Raw genomic sequence first — 20,845 nt, 5'->3', positions numbered from 1 at the left:
GGGGCTCACTTTCCTGGACAAGCAGGCATGGCCATACCATCCTCGACTCCATGGGTGCAACCCCCGCTCTGCTCAGTTTATCACTACTACCACTCCAGGCAGCCCCAGTGAGGGAACACTAATCATATTCTTGTCTTCATGAGAGGGAGATGAGGGCCCCAGTGGCCCCTGTCTGCTGGGGAGGTCTTAGCCTATTGTGAGGACTAGAGAGCACCCATGAATCCCACCCTGTCCCCATCCACTGAGTCCTTTCCTCACATTATTGAGAAAAATAGACCAAGGCTTCTTACTCCGCACATTCATCATTTGAGCAGGAATAACACCTATTGTCAATAAATCCCCACTGTCCTAAGGCTGTAGAAAGTGGAGGAGGCCAGTACCAGAGGACAAGACCTGTCTCTGCTTGAGGACAGGGACAGGGGATGGCAGCAAATTCTGTGAATTAATAGGTAAAAAGGAGCATAGAACATTCCTGACTGAATCACTAGAGTCTGTCCCGCAGAGGCCTGCACTGGATGGTTGGAGAACAAGAGACACGTGGGAAGTGGGTGTGGGCAGGACTCAGGCTTACTGGGGCAAGAGTTTGCTGGGTCCAGATGATCTGTGTGGCAGGAAGAGACTGCCATGCATAGGGCTGTGGACAGGAGGCTGGGTTGAATCCTGGGCACAGGAGGCTGGGTTGAATCCTGGGTTGGGAGGAGTAAAGCAGGAAGGGCCTGGCAGCCCCAGTGCACATGGCTGGGTTAATTAGGCAAGCAATTTGGAGGACAAGAAGACACAAGAAAATTTTAATCCAAATAAAACCTAATGTGAAAAATGAAAACAAAGTCAACAAAGACAAATAGTATCCCTCCACCACTGATACATCAACCAGCACTGGATCTGCTGAATCATGTGCCCAAGTGCTGAGCACTCTCTTGTTCTGGGCCCCAAAACTAACAATTAACCCCTTTGTTGTGTGTGTGTATTTGTGTGTGTGTGAGAGAGAGAGAGAGATACAGAGACACAGAGAGAGAATCTGTGGTAAGAAATGCAGGATGCTTGGGTGGAATGGATGGAATGGATGGATGGACAGATGGATGACGGAGGGATGGATGGGTCGATTATTGGTTGGATGACTTGGTGGATTTTCTCTCTGAAGCATCTATGATTCCACAGATATTTCCCAGCTATCCTTCTGACACTTTTCCTCCCTCTAAGAAGACCGTCTCAATAACTCAAGATCCAATCATCCTGATCTCATCCAACGTTTGTGAAACTCCTAAGCTCTATGGTTTGTATTCATTTCTTTCCTCAGAAATCATTTTCCCACCTGGCTAAATTTTATTTCCCCCCAGATTCGTCTCCCATGAAGGCGTCATCGCTCCCCTGGAGAGAATCAATCATGCCTTCTTTTGTGTTTTCAAGGCACTGACCAGTGTGCTCCAACAAGTTGTACATTGTCTGATTCCCTCAATAGATATATCAGTTCCTTTAATTTTTGCAGACAAAGTACATCCTTCATTCACCTTTGTACCATCAGGGCCAAAGACTGTGATTGCCACTAAGAGAAACTCTACAACCATGAAAGGATTGAATTGTGGTATTCTCTAACTCTGAAGGTGGGGAGGGTCTGAGATGGGCAGAGACTGGAGAGAGGCTAGCCCCAAAGAGATCTGACCCAGAGTTTCTCTAGGCCCTTGGACAAACACTGGTTTCTCTTCTGAAGACAGGTTGGTGGTAAGACCAGAGAGCTCAACTCAACTCAACAATATCCTTAAACTGACAGCCATTGTTTCACCTATTGTTTTTCTCCTGGACCACAGGGAGTTGTATCTTAGGAGGGCACCAAAGGGCCCTGGAAATTGCCACCTCTTAGAATGACTGATTAAGATACTCTTTATTGATCTTCTATGTTATCCTACTGGATCAAGTAACATGGAAAAAATATTTCATCATATCTTCCTCAATCCAACTCCACTTCAAATGACTCCTTTTTCAGGCATTCCATCTGGATTCTGAGTCCTGAGCCTGTTGTGTCCTGTTCCCCTCTGCCCACAGGACCAGTCCTGTGAGGACAAGGATGGTCCAAGTAGAGGAATGGTGGCAGCCTGCCTACAAAATGGCTCCAGTGATCTTTCCTGGTACAAAGATACACGCCAGTGTGGGAACCAGCAAGCAGGCTGCACTGGAAGGCCTGGCTATAGGGGAGGCATGGAGACGTGCTGTCCTCCAGCGGCTCTCCCTTCCCCTCCTCTGTGGAGAAGCACAGGAGCGTGACCCCAATCCATACAACTCCCCTTCCATAATCACTGAGGCCAGCAAGAGGGGATTGTGTCTGCACAGAGACACTGTGAAGACCAAATCAGAAAGAGCTCAGTAAACTTGGAAGCTATATAGTAGCATTAGTTAATATTTATGATGGACATGTTGTGCTTAATTGTTGATATTAATGATTTATGATAACCTGGTTTTCACACGGTTCACTGACTCCTTTAGGGGCTTTTTTACCACAGATGAAGGATGCTCTGCAGGACAAGTCAGACTCGAGCTTCTAAGGCTAAAGGAGTTCTTACCCTGCTTCAAAAGCACTTCCGAAGCTATGGGTGTGTGGGACTGGATTGGCTGTAGGTAGAAGAATCCTAGCACCTCAATGGTGCAATCAAATATACTCCTCAGAGCTAAGAAGCAACCTCCTTCCTTGAGCCTCCAGGCCACTCAAAGTTCCAACCTCAATTATTCTACAGTTCTTCCCTCACAAGGAAGTAATATTAGATCTATTGTTTCCTCTAACATTTTTTCTAAGATGTTTGACTTCTAGTCCCCTCCCACTCTCTGCTCTGGGTCTGAAATAAACAGATCCATAGATCTCAGCTCTGGGAAAAAGTAAAGCACTGATACAGATGCTGGTTGTCCACCGGTTCTCTGACTTCCCCTCTTTCTGGGTAATACAAATCAGATTTGGGGCAGGACACTGGACCTTGCAGGATTCAATCTCTGTTTCCCCTAGTTTTCCCTGAAGTTAGGAGTAGCCATCTAACTAGGTTCGCATCAAAGGGCTGATAAAGGGAGGATTGTGAGGGACCTTCTTAAAACACATCTGGTGTAAGCCCTTTTCCCTCTTCCTTTGTCTCCTTCCTGCTGGAATATAGATGAGATGGCTCAAGCTCAGGAAGCCATGTTGGAATGTGAGGTGAAAACCAAGCTGAAGATCATGCAGCAAGAGAAAGAGTCTGGATCCTTGACTCCATGATGAAGCATCAGAGCCCAGAGCAGCCTCAAGACTTACGTGAAAGTGAAATCAACTCCATTCTTGTCTTCCCCTACTATTGTCGCCTGTGTTCTTTCACAGGTGCCCAAATCTAATCCTAACCAATACAGCATTTAATTCCCCACCCTGCCTTTGGCACACTTGGTTGCTACATTCTGGCTCAGTTCTGGAGCTGCAATCCCTGTAGTTCTCCAAAAAGTAGAAGGGAACCTGGCTGATAAGTCTTACCCTGCAAACACATTAGAGATGATAGTCCTGAACAGGACTAACACTAATAAAAGTGGGACAATAATGGTTATTTTGTTTCCTGATGTCCTTTTGTTTTATCTGATGTTCTTTCTTCATTTCCTCCAGTGCACCAGAGATCTCCCCCTTACAGCACTTATGGGGAGTGTGGTGGGAGGAAGGCTCCAATAGTGGTCATTTTTCCCTTAGTGAGAATATAAAACAATGTGTCAGATGCTAAGGAGGGGTAAAGTGAGGTGAAGCCGGGAGAGGCCACTGGACTTAGTAATCGGGAATTCATTTACAGGGAGAGTGAAGGTTGAGGGGCGGTATTTTGTTTTTTACATATTAAGAGAGATCTGAATGTGTCCGCAGCTGTTGGGGGAAGGAGCCAGCAGAGAAAGAGAGATTACAAACATAGGAGAGTTATTAATGATGGAGAAATGTACCTGAGGAGATAAGGGCTGCATCAATGTCAGGGGAGAGAGGGACCTTGGGAAGAGGGGACACCTTTTCCTCTAGTCCTAGAGGAAAGGAAGGGAAGGTGGGTGCAAACAGGTGAGTGTTTACATTTGGGGTAGGTAGCTGGGGAATTCCACTCCTGACAGCTTTGACTTTCTAGGTTTAAAACTTGTCCAGCCATAGCGGGCCTCCTCTTGAAGACAGAACACCAGGAGCTGAGCACATGCTATGGCATTTCAACCTCTGGTGTATTTGTAGAATCCCAGGTACGGCTCCTGAACAAGGTTCTCAGAAACAGTCTGGAAGTGTCTGGGCACAGGAGGAGGGCATGGGGAAGGTGCGTTAGTGACTGTTGGGTACAGAACAAAATTTGGAATGAAGCTGGTGTTCCCACAGAGAGTTGTGAAACATAAATATCTGTGATAAACTAATGGTCTAGAATTTGATTCTAGAGCTGGCTCAGACAATCCACACACACCAAACCCCTCTGGAGGAGTCAGGAATCACTGCTGAATTTCTCCAGGATGACAGTTTGGGGCCTTAGTTGCTACTAGAGTCTCCTAATGGCCACCCTGAGGGAAGAAGTTTTGCAAGGGTTCAGGGCCCTGAACGTGTCAGTTCCCCCCTGCATCCTGCTGGACCAGCCACATAAATTGGATATGTTATAAAGAAATGGGGCAAAGAAAGAGACTTTGCTCAACCCCTACCGAAACCACAAACCACTTCTTACAAACTGGAGCCCAACACCGAGCCTGGTTCTGCTTGTTCAGGACAGGACAGTGGTTCCAGGCTGCCCTTCCACACGTTGGTGACTTGTGTAAAGATGAATACCAGTGTTTTGGTTACAGGAAAGGGAGCTTCCCCTCCTTGGGATTGGGGGTAACATCCCAATCCCAAGTCTGGGGCTCAGATTTAGCTGTGCTAGCAATAAAGCAGACATAAAATCAAGGCAAATTTTCTGTTTGCCAAGTCAGACACTGTTACCACCCAAGGGGAGTCATCAGTCTGCAGCAAGACATGCCAATAGTCAAGAAGCTAGGTGGTAGGAGAGAAAGGGTTTTATTACAGCTTGCTAGCAATGGGGAAGATGGCTGACAAATGTCCAAAAGAACCATCTTACAGAACAAAGAATATAGGCCAGTTATATAGGGGACTGGACTCTGGGTGGGGGAGGCAGCTGGTCTCTGGGTGGGGGCATCCATCTGATCTCTGAGTGGGGGCAGACATCTGGTCTTAGTTCCTGATAATCTTTTCTTTTACTGAATATGCATCAGAGACCAGAGCAACACCCTATTCCAGTTCTCATTGATGATGGCTATCAGCATAGCCTCTCTTTTCGAGGGTCATCACATTCCTAAGGAATTCAAAAGAACAAAGTTATCAGCTTAGAGCAGCTGGGAGGGGTCTTAAATTCTACAGAGCATGTACATTTCCTGGAGGCTGCATATCCAGCTGGGTTAGTTAATCAGTTCATTCAAAGTTACAGTATGGTTTCTTTTCTACATTATGGCTTCCCTTATGTCAACCTTGTGTTAAGCCAGTATCAATACGAAGTTGCTGAACTGTCAGATCTGATTCCTGTTTAATGCCTTGATGACAAGGAAAATGAAATCTCCCATAAAGTACTTGCTAGAATACTGAAAATTATTCTAGACTTTTCAATACTTAGTTGGCATAATTTCTTCAATGTTATTAGTTTGGGCAAATTGAGATCTAAAATTTTCCAACCCTTTCTAAAACACATCATGATAGTTTTCTGAGAAAGCAGCCAAGAGGATGAATTGGGTATTCTGTCCACATGACTGGGAGTGACATTATAAATTGTAACAACTAGAATTTTAACCACAGGACCCGGATCAGAATTTGCCACCCCAAAATATGCCTCTTTGGCATGAGGGCTACTTTGAGCTGATGATTATTAAAAAAAAAAAAAAAAAAAAAAAAAGGCAGACATAGGCAAAGATCTGAAAACCTAGTAGAAGTGGATGACTCTAAGTCTCTAGAAACTCTCATCAGTAGAGAAGGCAATGTCTTAAATCTGCATCACAACTTCACCTTGTTTACTGTGCTTTTTCGGGTAACACCCAAAACTGACCTCATCTCAACAACAGGACGTTAAAGCTGTTTATCAGGTGTTGCCAGCCAGCCAGGAGCATGCCCAGAATAGAAAATTTTCATCTGCCAATTCAAACTCATCCTGCCAGTGCTTCTGCATACCAGCCTGCCCTCTAGGATTCCTTAAACCTTACCCCATACCCTGGATTGGACAGACAGAGTTGAGAGCCTGTCCTTCTGTCTCTTTGCCAATCAATTACATAATAAACTGCTTCTGCTCTCAAAGACCGATGTGCCACAGTATCTATATTCGCTTCTCTGCCTATGGGGTGGTGAGCTCTTGCTCAGTAACAGAATGGGCACCGGCCAATGTGGCAAGGGGCAGGCCAGGTTTCCCTTTGTATGGTCGATGGGGGATGGGGCTTTTTTATTTAAATATCTTGGGACAGGGTAAATCCAGCAGGCCTGCAGACTGGGCAGCATCCAGGTTCTTGATATCTGGATTATTTTAATCATCTATTGTGTAAAAGTTATACTTTAATACTGTCAAGACACTACAAAGACTACTCTCAGGTAAAAAAAAAAAAGGTTTTTCAATGTTTAGATCTATAACTTAAGAATCATATTTTGTTCTCTTAAATCTTCCTTTACTAATTAGCTTGTGGGATTTAGGACTACAACCTGCTTTTACAGGGCTATGTCAAAAGTGTTTTCTTTCTGGTTAAAAACAACCACAATTATGGAATTATGGTATTCTTCTTCACTTACTAAATATTCGCTTAACCTCCTACCCTCTTTCCCTATCCCTACTGTCTCCTGTCTCTGTCACTAGAGCGCTTGGAGAGAGAACCTGGTGCTCTAAGACTTTTACTTCTCTGGTACCATAAATCACTCAATCGTAATAGCTACCATTTATTTGGCTCATTATCTGAGCCAAGCGGTGTGCTAAATGCTTCATATCAATTGTTCCATTTATTCTCCCTAACAACTCTGTGAGGCAGATGTAGGTTTTATCTCCATCTTCCTAATGAGGAAATGGAGATCCAGAGAGAGAAGATTACACCCAAGGTGACAGAGTTCAGTGGTGGAGCAAGGACTCGAAACTTGGCACCTGATTCTGGAGCCTGTCTTCCTAACCACTACACCAGGAGTATTACTCTTTCTATAGAATGTTTCACCTGGAAGGGACTAGAGGGATTATCTAGTCCAATCAACTTATAAAGGAGGAAGCTGAAGTCCAAAGATGGGGGGTTACTAGTTCAAGAGCCCAAAGATGAGACACGATGGATGAGAGGAGAACACACGGGTGCTTCTGAACCACAGCTCACAGCTCTTGTCATGAACTCCTACAGCTTCATCTCTGATCCTCCACTGGAGGCTGTGTGGCTCTGTGAATGTTTATGCAGTCCTCTGACTGAGTCTCCAAGTTACACATTTGCTTGTTTCTGCCACTGGTTGTTCCCCTTCTCCTTGATCACTCCTGGACTCAAAAATATAATTTTCCTTTTTTCTATTCTTCCCTGAGGAACTAGTGTCTGCAGGAAATACAGAGAAACTATGTTGAAGGTACACCAGAAAATTCAGGAAACAGACACGAAAATAAAGCCTTATTTATTTTTTTAGGATGGACTTAGAGAAAGGACTTACAGGATTTATTTCTCCAATAGACACAAGCCTATGTTTGATACTAAATCACGCTGAGGTGGCGTCCCGTATAGAAGAGCTTCAACCCTACAACTATGCGACACAACTGTGTAGTGGGGCTTTGAGGAGAAAAAGGAAAAAAGAGGAAGATTGGCAACAGATGTTAACATAGGGCCCATCTTCCTAAAAAAATACATATATATATAATATTCAATTTTTTTTATATGGAAGAAGGGGCCATTAAAGTCATAATGCAGCCCTACAAGTAGCCAACCTCGATTGCTCCAGTGTTCATGGAGCGTTTCCTTCTGAGCTTCTAATGCCCTACAGTACCATATAGGCAGGTCAGGGGAGCTGTAGCTGCTCCTGCCTCTGTAGCTAAGAGAGAAGGTCCTTGAGCACACAGTGAGGTTTCCTGCATAAGCCATCATCCCGCTGTGCCTGCTATTAGACTGCAAAGTTAAATCCTGGCTCCATCACTTACTAGCTATGTGACCTTGTCTAAGTTCTTAACCTCTCTGTGCCCCGATGTCTTCACCTATAAAATGGGAATAATGATTTCTACACATCATCAGGTTGCTATAACAGTGATGCGCACTCAGGGAGTACTCTCCAGTAATAAATTTGGAAGATAACATGGCTGGGAATTCATGTCCTACTTTTAAAAATAATGACCCAGGGATAAAAACAAAACACCAAAATTTCCCAACCTCCACTTCTTTTCAGAGGATTAGTTGGTTTGTCTTTCACTCAAAAATGGAAAAATACAAAATAACCACATTTACAATTCCCCTCCATCTCTTTCTGATGAAGATAAGAGATTGTTTCTCTCAATTCTGAAGAGGAACTCAGTACTGGGGCCACCACTGCAGGTTTCTAGTTCTTATTTGAATTAACTGTCTTATAGGCTTGTAGCTCTCTGACCCTGGTTCCCTAGAGAATACCACTGGGCTTGAATGTTCTAGCAAAATTTCAGGTAGTGCCAACAGTTGCTGAGAGACATAAGTTATGTGTACATACAATATCTCACGCAATCCTTGTAGCAACACTGTGAGAAGATATTTTCCTCTGACAGGTAAGGAAATGCAGCTCAGAGAAGTTCATTCCCTGGTGGCTAGTAACTGGTGGTGCTGGGATTAGAACCCAGGACTGATCCACCACAGGCACTGTTCTACTGAACCATACTGCTCTCAAAGTCACCGTTCCAAGAACCATAGTCAACACCATATGTATTTACTCATATCTAGGCAAATTAACATATCTAGGGAAAATGACAAATTTAAATATTTCCCTATGAAGGTCTGGGACAGAGCTTTATGAAGGATGCAGTAGAGAAATAAGTTAATTGTGCTTGGAAAAGGGACCTTGCCTTAAGGGGAGTTCATTTAAAAAAACTATGTAAGTTCACTCTGAATCTTCAGCTGTCAAATTTGAGGAGTATTTTCTTAAATGCCCTCAATCCTGGGGAGAGGAAGCCAGTGATGTAGGGAGTGGGAGAGATCAGGTCTCATGGAGAGGGCAGTGTGCACAGGAGACTTAAGAAGACACAACGGCCATGGACTCTACAATTTCCTAGGGGACTTGCCCTACCTCACTTCCACACATCCCATCACAGGCTCTCACCAGAACAGCAAGTCAAAACAAAATAAGATGATTATATGATTTGTTTTTGCAAACAATTCATTTTGGTAATGATCTTTTTAGAAGAGCTAATGTCTTATAAAATTACTTTTTCCCTCTTCTGAATGGCCTATTGTGTTATGTTTATCACACTTAGCTATGCATTCACAGAGGGAGTTGGAGGCTGGGTGGAAATTGTTTTCATTTCATTTTCAGTCATCATAGAATATGCAGGCATGTTCTGGAAGGAAGTTGGGAATACCAGCTGGGAAAGTGGCTATCATAGGGGCCTGACTTCAGAATGCTCTATAGCTGCCTGTGACCACCAGCCAACTAACCTAGACAACAGAGTTGTCCTTTCTCACTGTTCACTGGTGGACCACACTGCATGTCTGCAGAGTAGGTAAGAGGGAGCTCTCTTCAGGAAATGTTCTGGATTGTACAAGGACGAGATCTCAGCTAGCCAATGGCAGTTGGTCTGAATGTCTGCTGATACTGTGAATGTTATTAAGCCCTCATTATAGACATAATACCTTACTGAAATTCTCTTTGCTCATTTTCAATTGTTTGTACTATTTAGCCTTGAAAAACCCTCTACAACTTGTCTAAGATTACTTAAAAGGAGTTCTAAGTTCATTGGTGAAGGCAGGCTAAGAAAAATATTACTGTTTATGAATATATTTGTATTTCGACAGAGGGTAATTTTTAATCCTATCAGAATGTTGGAGCTATTCAACTAACTTCTAGATAAATTGAACTATGTCATTTGGTTTAAAACCAAGTGGTTCCTTGGGACTGACCCAAGTGGATCAGATGTTACAAGATAGAATCTACTGTATAAACCATCTATAGATTTTGAATAATAAAAATTGTGTAATCCCCAGAACAATGACCATCAGTTTCAGAATGAAACCATGTAGAAGGTAGAGGATGCCTTTTCCAAGACCCATGTTTCTCTAAGTGCCCAGAATAGTGGGGTGTGCCAAAGCAGATCCTGACTGTAGCTGATTAAATGGCATTTTCCAAGGAAGTGAGTAGGTCAATGAAAGAGGACCTACTCCCTTCAAAATAAGTTTGTGCAAATAATCATCTGATTATTTTCATTTGTGATAAGTGAATTTCCCTTAACTGGATCTTCCATCCATTTGAGAGTCTGGTTGATTCCTGCCACCGTGTTGGAGCATAGCAGGCTACTCATCTGAGCTGCTGGTCAGGCTTCAACACATTCAAACGACCTGCCCAGAAATGTTGTTTTATAGTTTCGAAATGGTTTCTCAATAAGGAAAGAGACAGCCCAAAATAATGAAAAGATGAAATACAGAGCATGTGAAAAAACCCTTTGAAATAGTCTTTATAAGGCTGTCCTCTCTGAATACCTTCCATAAAAATGCAAAGGTCGCAGTTGCTCACTCTAGTTACCTCCGGAGAGACGCTAACCAGCCAGGCTTTGGCATATTTAGCAGGGGAATCCGAGAAAGTGCAGGCAGAACCCCACTCTCCAAACAGAAATCCTGCATTCTCCCAAGGCCATTCTTCAATCCAGACCCTTAAAGAATGTGCTGACCTGCTGGGCTGGACGTGAATTCTCAAGTTTACAAAACACGGATTCCATGTGACTGTGGATACAACACCACTTTTCTAGCACCCAGCAGTGCTGGAACCCAGATTTCTTTCCTTTAGCTGGGTTAGATACAAGAGGACAGCCTTGTTAATGTCAGACTTGGACCACACAGAGAACAGGCCCTACAGCTGCAGCCACATCCAGCAACAACCCGGCATTGTGCTGCTGCATTGGAGAGAACACCGGCACCATGTGGCCCTGTGCTCTCCCCACCGAGGGCTTGAGTGCACGGAGTGGGTACTCACTGATGTGACCAAATATCTGTGCACGCCCTTAATACTATCCTTAGTAACACGCTTGGGATAAATTCCCAAGAGTAGGATAATTGGGTCAAGGCACACACAGTTTTAAGGCTTCAGAAACTGCCCTCTGGAAGACTGTACTAATTTAATCCCATCAAAAGTGCAGGAGACTTGTTTCTCTATATTCTTATACACATTGATTATTATAATTTTTCACCTTTGTCGCTGCGATAGGTGAAAAACTGCATCTCATTACTCTCTGTACTACACTGTTAGTATTACTCTTAACATCTCTTTAGCATGTCTTTACTGAATTAAGCCTTATTTATCCTCACAACATGTCTGTGGGGGAGGAGGAACAGAAAATTGAACTTCTCTCCACAGTTACTGTACTAGCTGATGATCCTTGTAACACGCAGGCACAGGGCATGAATAATCATGCATTTTCAGTCTATTTATGTTATGCTGGGTAGAACATAATTTCAGCTCACTTGAAATCAGAGGCTGGGGGTTCTAGTCTGGTGTCTTAGGGACAACAGAGGGGGAGGGAGGGGACGGCTGCTGTCTAAACAGACACCACATGCTCTGAGGGCCTTTCTGACATGTTCAAAGTTCTAGCTTCTCTTCCCACTCTCTTCACCTTGAACTTTCAAAAATTGTGGTTGTGATGGATACTTAATAACACGAAAATGCTCATAAGTGTGAAAAATAAAAGTTTTGTAAAAATACTATTATCCTAATTTGGTTAAGAGTGAAAAAATGTGTGCATGTATGTGTACAAATAAAAGTAACCAGAAGAAAATGCAACAAATTGTTAATGGTGAGTTTAGCTAGATGATTTTCATTTTCTTCTTTATATTTTTCTGTATTCCCAAATTTTCTGCAGTAAATATGTATTACCTTAATAATTGGGAAAAAATAATATATATTATAAATAATAACTGGACATTTACTCTCTCTGCATCTATGGAACTCCATTCCTTACATCTTCACAGCCCATGTCAAAGGCTTATTATCAAAAAGGACAAAAACAGAGATTGCAAGTGTACTTCAAGTTGGGTGCCAACCCCCATCACCTGGTGGGGCAGCCTGGAGCATTATTTTCAAAAGGAATCTGAGGCTGAGTCCTCCCTCCCCAGGAGCCAGCGCTGGGATCACTAAGCAGTATCCAGCACAGACAGGGCTGATGGAGGGCTGCATGAGCGTCAGGCTATTTGTCATTCCTGAAACAGACTCCAGTGCTAGACGGGGCCTAGAGGTCATCTGGTGAAATCCCTTATGAACTGATGAGGAGACTGAGGTCGAGAGATATGAGCAGCTTACTCAAGGTTCTGAAGGCAGAGCCAAGACTAGAACCTAGTTAAGGAGACCTGGCCTGTGGTCTCCTTCAGCTAATCCATTCAAGCCCATGTGAGCCTCTGCACCACAGCGACGGAGCAAGAGTTCTCCACCCTGGCCTCCAAGAACTCAGTTCTCTCCTCAACTCTTCATCTCTCCTGCTAAAAATACCTAGCCTCCCTTGACTGTGTCTTGGGTGACTGGCTGTCTTCTCCATACAACCTTCCATAGGGAGAAAACGGAGTAAAACAAATCCCAAGACGGATGGAGTGATGAAGTTGACCAGTAGGTGGCAGCACCAACAAGGAATAGACCAAAGCGTCTGAAGTGCCCTGAACCTCCACTGTCGGAAAGAAAAGCCCTTCATGGAATATTCCGTGGACATATTTGTATGGAGGCACTTAACATCCACTAAGTAGATACACAAAAGATGGGAAGGAAATATACCAAAATATTAAAAGTTGTTTTCAATAAAGGGTGGTATTGAATGTCATTTTTCTTTTTTTTTCCCCTAAAAGATCACTGTATTTATCTATCTATCTATCTATCTATCTATCTATCTATCTATCTATCTATTTGCTGAGGAAGCTTTGCCTTCAGCTGACATCTGCCACCAATGTTCCTCTTTCTGTATGTGAGCCGCCGCCACAGCGTGGCCACCGACAGACCAGTGGTGTGGGTCCGTGCCTGGCACCTGAACCTGGGACCCTGAAGCAGAGTGTGCCGAACTTAACCGCTGGCCCACCAGGGCTGGCCCAAGTCATTTTTCTTTTTAATTATTTGTATCTTCTGCAGTGAACAAAAAATTGTCTTAAAGAAGTTATTAAAAGAGTGACAGATTATGTCAGTACAATGTGTGCAGAGTTTGAGTACTGAACAGACATTCACAGATCATACGGAAATGTGATCATCTATATTTCTGTCTCAGATGTCACACAATCATGCAAACATAAATCTGTAAAGAAGACATTTAAAATGATAGAATCCTGTAATGTTGCTGCAGTGTGAATATATTTAAAAATCTTTGTAGCTTTATTAAAGAAAGAAAAAGCTACAGATTTAGTTAAATTGGAGGCATAACACTGGATTACTAGCACATGCGACCATGTCAACATGACGTCATAGTTTCTTTACATTCACTCACTCAGTGTGAAGAAGACTTACATGAATACGTAGGGAATATGCTGCTTCATCTCAAAAGAATCTAAAATTTAAGACTTAGGACGTTAGTTTCCATAACATAGGTGTTAAAACTTCCTAACTCTAATTTATTTACAAATAAATGCGTTGGTATCTCTGGAGTATGTGTACACAGATATAGAAATGTAGGAATGTGTTAAGTAGGTGTTCCTTACCATAACTAATCAGTGCAAACTTCAGGTGTGTTTTTTTTTCTTTTTGTCCCAATTCTTCACATTAACTCTTTTCTTTCTTTTAAGATATTTCCTTAACATTCTTCAAATATAATCTTAATTTTGAGCGAAGTCTCATTATAGAAAATGAGGCTCTTTATGGAGAACCTGCCTCGAGTCCTTACCTGGCATCACAGGATCAATCTGACTCTCTGGTCCCCAGAAGGCAGAATGACTCCTCTTCTCCATGTTTGATAATGCAGGGGGCTGGTCTGGGGCAGTGTCTTTCTGGGACTTCTCCAACAAGGAGCCCCCTCTGACATCTTCACTCGGTCCCGGGGTTCTAGGCTGGGCAGTTGCTGTGGGGGTCCCCATCTTCCAGTCAAGGCTCACTGAAGCGTGGAATAACTACTGTTAGTTGTTGGGTTTCTTTTCTGAACTTTAAGTAAAACCACTAAATTCACAGTAGATTGAAAGTCTTTTTATTTTTTTATAATTTTATTTATTTATATATTTTTTCCCCCAAAGCCCCAGTAGATAGTTGTATGTCATAGCTGCACATCTTTCTAATTGCTGTACGTGGGACGCGGCCTCAGCATGGCTGGAGAAGCGGTGCCTCGGGGCGCGCCTGGGATCCAAACCCGGGCCGCCAGAAGCAGAGCGCGCGCACTTAACCGCTAAGCCCTGGCCCGGCCCTGAAAGTCTTGAATATATGGAAATGATAACATATCCTTCTAAGACACATCAGAGCTCCACAAAAGCTTCTCTCTTGTTTTCAAATGAGTAATATGTTCTCTCTTCTTCCAGTAATTAACTTTCTAAATGTCACACATATTTGACAAAGACAAAACTGAAACCTAAGGCTTTGAGACTCTTCTTCCTTCTTCAAACCACAACTTTATGAGAACTTTCTGCAGCTTCTCTTCTTCCTTGCGGTGACGTTTATGAACATGACATTATAAGACCGATTTATAGCGCTGACTGAGCCACGCTCTAGTATGTCATAAATTTTCTAAAAAAATTATCAAAACAAAGTGTTAACTCTCTTCAGTTTTTAAAAGAGCATATGCTATACAGCATTTTTAGGGTGGGGAAGAATCTTCTGGAAAATTGAAAGCAGTTTTTGGAAAATTAAGCAATATAAAAAATTTGACATTCATCACTTGGACTAGAGACTCTAGTCTCATTTAATTTACGGCACAGCCTGTTCACATAAAGTTATACCTGAAACAGGGCAGAAAAAGAACACTTTCGAGTTTGCATTGTATTATGAGAATACAGACATCCCTTCACCCCCTGGCCTGAAAATGTGATATAGCTGACTCACAGTGTTGACAGAAAGCTTCATCAGACCCATCAGGACACTGCTGCACTCCATCTCAAGCCAGCGTGATATCAATGCAACAGCCATCGTCACAAAAGAAGTGGTAGCCTGAGCAAACGTTCAAGCACCCTGTTTATAAACGAGTCTCAGGTCACAGGAGTGCAGGGAAGGTAAGACTTCCACTGGGTCAAGATTAACAGAGACTAATGTGTGATGAAATGCATTTGGGTGTGCGTGAGATGCAGACAATGAGGAAACACCCAACAGTTGGAGCTGGATGGAGCATTGGGTTCTGGAAAGGTTAGGGGGTCTCCTCTTGGCCCTCCTGACTTAATTCTCAGGAATCACCCTGGGCTCTTCACCTGAAGGCAGTTCTCCAAGCCGACACTGTCTAAGAGGTGGGAACAGAGAGGCAGCAGTTCTGGGCTCCTCCTTCTAGACCTTCTACATGCCTTGTTTTGCATTCTTGTTTCCTAAGTAATATCTTTTCCTGGGATTAACTTTTTGCTATTAAACCCTATTTGTTGACTACCATAGCTCCTTGGCTTTCTAAAGAATAAACAGAATCTTTCACTACCAGCTGGTATCAATTAATTTTCTTCAAATAACAAAATGGTCTCCTTTATGGAGCTCTTAGGTTTTAATCTGCAGTGCAATTCATCGGAGCTACCTGGATTTTCTTGAAAGGCATTCCCCCTCACCCCCCAACCAGACTGCAGATTCAGCCAACTTTACAAGAATTGGGTGACTTTCTGGCACTGGTAATGCAGATTAAAGGTGTTAGGCTAGAAGCAGGTCATGAAGATTTCCATAACTTTCTAGGGACAGAATGGACTAGACAATTCTCTCAGGACATGGGAGAGGGGTAAATGATGATATTCCACTGAGACAAATGGCTGAGAATAGTGTACACACCCAAGCAAAATTGTGGATACATATTCCATTGGAAAGCAGTGGAATTAAAAGGCTAGGAAAGGAGTCCATCTGGGTGCAGGGCAATTTGAAGATGTCTTGACCCAAGAGGAAGAGGAGGGTAAAGAAAAGAAATGGTGGTAGACTCCTGAGAAAGAAGAGGAAGCACAGAGCCTCAGTTGTGACTGAGAACTTGGGCCTAGGAGAGTCTGCTCAGCCACAGGGAAGGAGCTAGGAGGAAAAGTGGAGGGGACTCTGTGTCCAAGCAGGACACAGCTACGGCCCACATTTCTTAAATGCAGGACGTGAAAATCCTAAATATCTCAAGGTTTTACTGATTCCTTGGTAGTTTTGAAGATAGATCTATAACTGTAATTTATCCATCTAGTTACGGATTAGCGGTCTGCAAACCTTTTTGACCATGCATCCCGATCAATAAGATATTGGTGAACACGCATCTCCAATCTATAAATAATATGCACGTACTGCTATACCAACATATTGTATATATTATAAAATACACTGAACATTTAAAGAAGATTAAAAATTAATAAAAATATAAGTTCTAGTGTCTTCTTTTCCTCCCAAAAATGTCTTGACCATCTGTAGGGGAGCCTATTTGGAGACCACTGCTCTAGATTGTATTGGAAGTGTTTCTTGGCTTGCTATTTGAATAGATTATTTTTCCCAAAGCTTGAAAACATGCAGGCCTACGGCCAAAACTGAACCAAGTTATCATCACATAAGCAGGGGTGCGTGCTCTCTGCTTACCCTAGAAGGTGCCACCCTCGGTCACCATTACAGCTGGGTCATTAACAGCAAGGTCAATTTATATGATAGAGGGGAGAGAAGCAGCCCTGGTTGTCAGCGTCTCTCTGTGGTGTTGTATTAACTTTAATTCATAGTTCTGATTCCAGATTAACCAGTGGGTGATTCCAGACAGCAGTTAGGACGACACCCATTCTTTTTGTTTCCTATATAAAGTTACATACATAAGACCCAGAGCCAAGTGGCCTTTCAGTAATCAAAAGTGATTCTTAGCACTCTCTGCCACTACAAATAAGTTATCATCTTGGAGAAAGGCCAGAAATGGACAACCGACAATTTGCTTTTGGAGCCTGGAAAATTGGCCTGAGGAGATAAACCAGGGCAGACAAGTGGCTGGTGAGGTGTTAGCCATCTGCTTATTCCAGCGCAGGCCCTTTCTCCCTCCCAGACACCTCCATTGTACAAATACAATCCTTTTGTGATTTCTGTAGGGGATCATATACAATATGTATATATCATTTTCCAAAAAATTAGGACAAAAGCAAGCAATAATTAAGACAGAAAGTTAAATTGCGTATCTTGAGATTTCAGGAATCAAAGGGAGAAATATTTTTAGACTGGGCTTTTCTCTTGTTCTTCAAATCCTGTCAGAACATTCCATGTAGATAGTGGTCCACCTATAAAATTAGCCATGATTGGAAGCCTCCAGAAGGAGGGAACAGAGGGAAAAACAGAACTTATTCTTCCCTCTACAACCCAACCAAATTATACTTCTGTGTTATTGTTTCAGAATGTGTTTACAACCAATTTTCCCAACTCTGCCCTCATTTCCTTTTATGCCTCTAATGCAATTCAATCAGAGAAGAATCATTTTTTATACTGAAATTTAAAAGTGCTTTTAGATATAAGCAAAGCTCCTAACTTTTGAAGAAAAGCTAGAAGCATGAAGAAGCACCATATAAAATCAAAGGAGTGGGGCAAACTTTGCTCCTAACAGTATGTAGAAACACACATAGAAATAGAAGAAATATAGGGAAAAGCCAAACTTTCAGGCGTTTCATAGGGACATCACTCCCTATATCCTGTGGGAAAGCAACTCCTGGGCACTCCTGGTCTTTCTTACTAGGATGGTTTGAACAAGGAGTCCCACTTTCTTCATCTTCCTACCTCAGAGCAGCACCTAAGTTCTGAGACTAGCAACTCAATGAATATTTGTTGGATGAATGCACAAAAGAGTGAGTAGTATGGCAAATGACAGGAAAGAAGATGGAGAATGAGTTAGAACAGGAGAGGAGAAAGAGAATAAAACAAGAGTTCTCATTGTTCTCAAAAGCAGGACAACATTCCCTGAGAACATGAGTCAATTGTCTTGGCACCCGGCTGTCAGGCAGACTTTCTACAGACAAAAGACCAGCACTGCTTCTCTCTTGTTCCTTTTTCCACTGCCCTTCCCTTCTTTCCAAACTAGGAAAGTTTGTAAAAGGATGCAAAAAAAAAAAAAAAGTATGTAAAAGCACAGACCACTGGACAAATGGACAGCTGTCCTCTGGGGAAAGCCTAACCAGAGTCTCTTTTCGAATGGATACTGATTTCATATCCGTATCACAAGAGAACACGTGTTGAACTTGAACCACCTCAGACATGTTCACAATTTTTGCACTATAGAATGCGGATCTTTTCAGTCCAAAATTTTCATGTCAATATAGTTATATGGGTCCTTTGGTCGAAATAGTAAGATTACAGAGATGTGTACCACAGGGCCCTCACCTGGAAAGTCTTCTCTGACTTCCCCCAGCTAGATTATAATCCCTCCCTCCTCTGAATTCCCGCAGCACCTCGTCTACATTCCCTTATAGCCTTGCCATTTTCTACTTGGTGTTATTGATAATTAGGGGCCCGTCTAATCCCCTCAACTGGAGTCAAGTGACTTGAGAACAATGTCCTCTACAAACTCCTCAGAGGGCCTTACTCCTGTACTCCTTGCCATCAGAAGGCCCTCACAATTCTTCGTTTATCTGTTTATATACAAGTGAGTAAATCTATTCTGACTGCAGTTCAGTTAAACTATTGGTCAGAGAGATCCCACAAATATTTTACATCCCAAGGTGTTGAGAATGAACTATAGAAGCTACCTCTCTTTCCATGCTTATTTTATGCTCTGCAATGTGCTGTTTTATTTGCATTTTCCTATTTCATTTTTTTATTTCCTTTACTCGCTATTTAATAAAATATGTGAAAGTTAAGTTAGGAAATATAATTTTTTTTTAATTTCAGGTGGACATCATCATATTTTGATTTCTGTATAGATTACATCATGTTCACCACCCAAAGATAAATTACAATCCATCACCACACACATGTGCCTAATCATCCCTTTTGCCCTCCTCCCTCCCCGCTTCCCCTCTGGTAACCACCAATCCAATCTCTGTCTCTACGTGATTGTTTGTTGTTTTTATCTTCTACTTATAGTGAGATCATACAGTATTTGACTCTCTCCCTCTGACTTATTTCACTTAGCGTAATACCATTTCAGCACCTACCGGAACCCCCTCAGGTGGTATGATCCTCTTCACAATCGAGGCAGCTGAGGCTTCAAGAATGAAGTCATTTTCCCACAGAATTGGCAAAACTAGGTTTGAACCCAGGCCATCTGATTTCCAAATTCCACGCTCACAGTCATTGTAGGATCCTCCCACCCGGTCAGCAGAGGGAGGCCTTCCAGCTCCTTATCCCAAGAAGCATTTCTTAGAAGGAACCCAGGCCCAGCTGATACACAAACCAGCCAGCTGCCGTGGTCTGAAAGAGCAAGACACTTCCTCACAGAAAGAAATGTCAACAAACTTCTGGGACCCCCGTCCCTGGTCTAACAGGAGAATCTAGCAAGCGATCTGCACAGGCTCAAACTGAGTGCGGAAATCCACGCTGTTCTGTGAACAGCCGTGCAGGCTCCTAAGCCTGTGTAAGAATGACCTTGCAACCCCACACCTCACGACTGAAGACACCAGCCGGACAGACCCACAACAGGAAGAGAGAAAGGGCACCTGGCTCGCACATTTCCCAGCTGCATTTCTTACAGATTGGGGGAAAAAGTGACAACCCTGGTCCTTGCCTTCCTCCACACGTAGATAACACCAACATTGCAAGGCTTGTTTGATGTATAACCAAAAAGCTCCTGTTCCGGAAAGGGGGAAGGACAGTCAGAAGAATAAACTGGACGTCGGGTGCCATGTACGTGTATTTTATTTTATTTTATTTTATTATTTATTTTAGCCAGACTTATGAAGAACTCCACCCCATAATGACTGACGTGTGGCAGCTCTCAGGGGTGCCACCAGGGTTTGCTGTGGCGCATGGGCCTGCTGGGTAGGTCCGGAGCACGCCCGACAGACAGAGCTGGTTTCCCCTTCTCAGTTTCTGTTCCTCAGAGCGAGGGCCTGGAGACTCTGACCAAGCATACCATCTATAGACCCCTCCATCCTACGAAGGGCAGACGGCAAACAGCTCCTCGCAGGAACACGGTTGGGGGTGGGGGACCAAAACACCAGTGGAGGGGGAATGTGTGTGTTTGTGTATGAAGGAGAGGAGGGTGCGGAAACTGGGCGGACAGACGGTAGGGAAGAGGGTGGGGTTAGGAAGCCTGGGGGGATCAGCAGAGTGCGGGTGGCGGGCACACACGGGGCCGGGTAGAGATACCGGATATAATGCAGGGAGGACGGAGAGGTCGCTCTGTGGGTCCTTTGCCTGCCTCCCCTCCAGGCCTGGATCCCCAAAGTCCCCGCAGGGTTGGCAGGAGGAAGGAACCTGTGCGCCCCGCTACCCCCGCCCCACCCCCGCATCTCCAGGGACAGAGAGCGCCCTCACCTTGCTCCGCCGGGCGGGGTCCCCTCCCGTCTCCCCAAGGCTGTTCCGGGCCCGGATCCCCCGGGGACCGCAGTGACCCGGAGCGCGGGGGCAGCGCCCGGCGGCCTCGGCGCAGCCACTGGGGGTCCCGCTCCCGCCCCCCGCCCGGCAGCGGGAGCGCGCCGAGCGCAG

General features: G+C 43.7%; 2 long non-coding RNA genes across 3 annotated transcripts; one reads left to right on the top strand and one right to left on the bottom strand.

The window, feature by feature from the left end:
• The first annotated feature begins 809 nt into the window (after positions 1-809).
• Positions 810-3,548, top strand: LOC131399705 (uncharacterized). Its single transcript, XR_009217190.1, has 2 exons — positions 810-1,273; positions 3,132-3,548. It is a non-coding gene; the product is annotated as an uncharacterized LOC131399705 (long non-coding RNA).
• Positions 3,549-4,981: 1,433 nt separating this feature from the next.
• Positions 4,982-20,811, bottom strand: LOC131399710 (uncharacterized). 2 transcript variants are annotated; one of them, XR_009217196.1, is made up of 4 exons: positions 20,675-20,811; positions 19,354-19,609; positions 13,995-14,201; positions 4,982-5,291 (listed from the first exon to the last, which is right to left on the bottom strand). It is a non-coding gene; the product is annotated as an uncharacterized LOC131399710 (long non-coding RNA). The 2 variants fall into 2 exon arrangements; XR_009217197.1 differs by lacking the exon at positions 4,982-5,291 and adding an exon at positions 6,943-7,527.
• Positions 20,812-20,845: the final 34 nt, after the last annotated feature.

This window comes from Diceros bicornis, chromosome 39 (assembly GCF_020826845.1).
Source record: "Diceros bicornis minor isolate mBicDic1 chromosome 39, mDicBic1.mat.cur, whole genome shotgun sequence".
NCBI classification, from domain to species: Eukaryota; Metazoa; Chordata; class Mammalia; order Perissodactyla; family Rhinocerotidae; genus Diceros; species Diceros bicornis.
The sequence above is the reverse complement of the archived record's forward strand: the minus strand, read 5'-3'. Positions and strand labels throughout refer to the sequence as shown.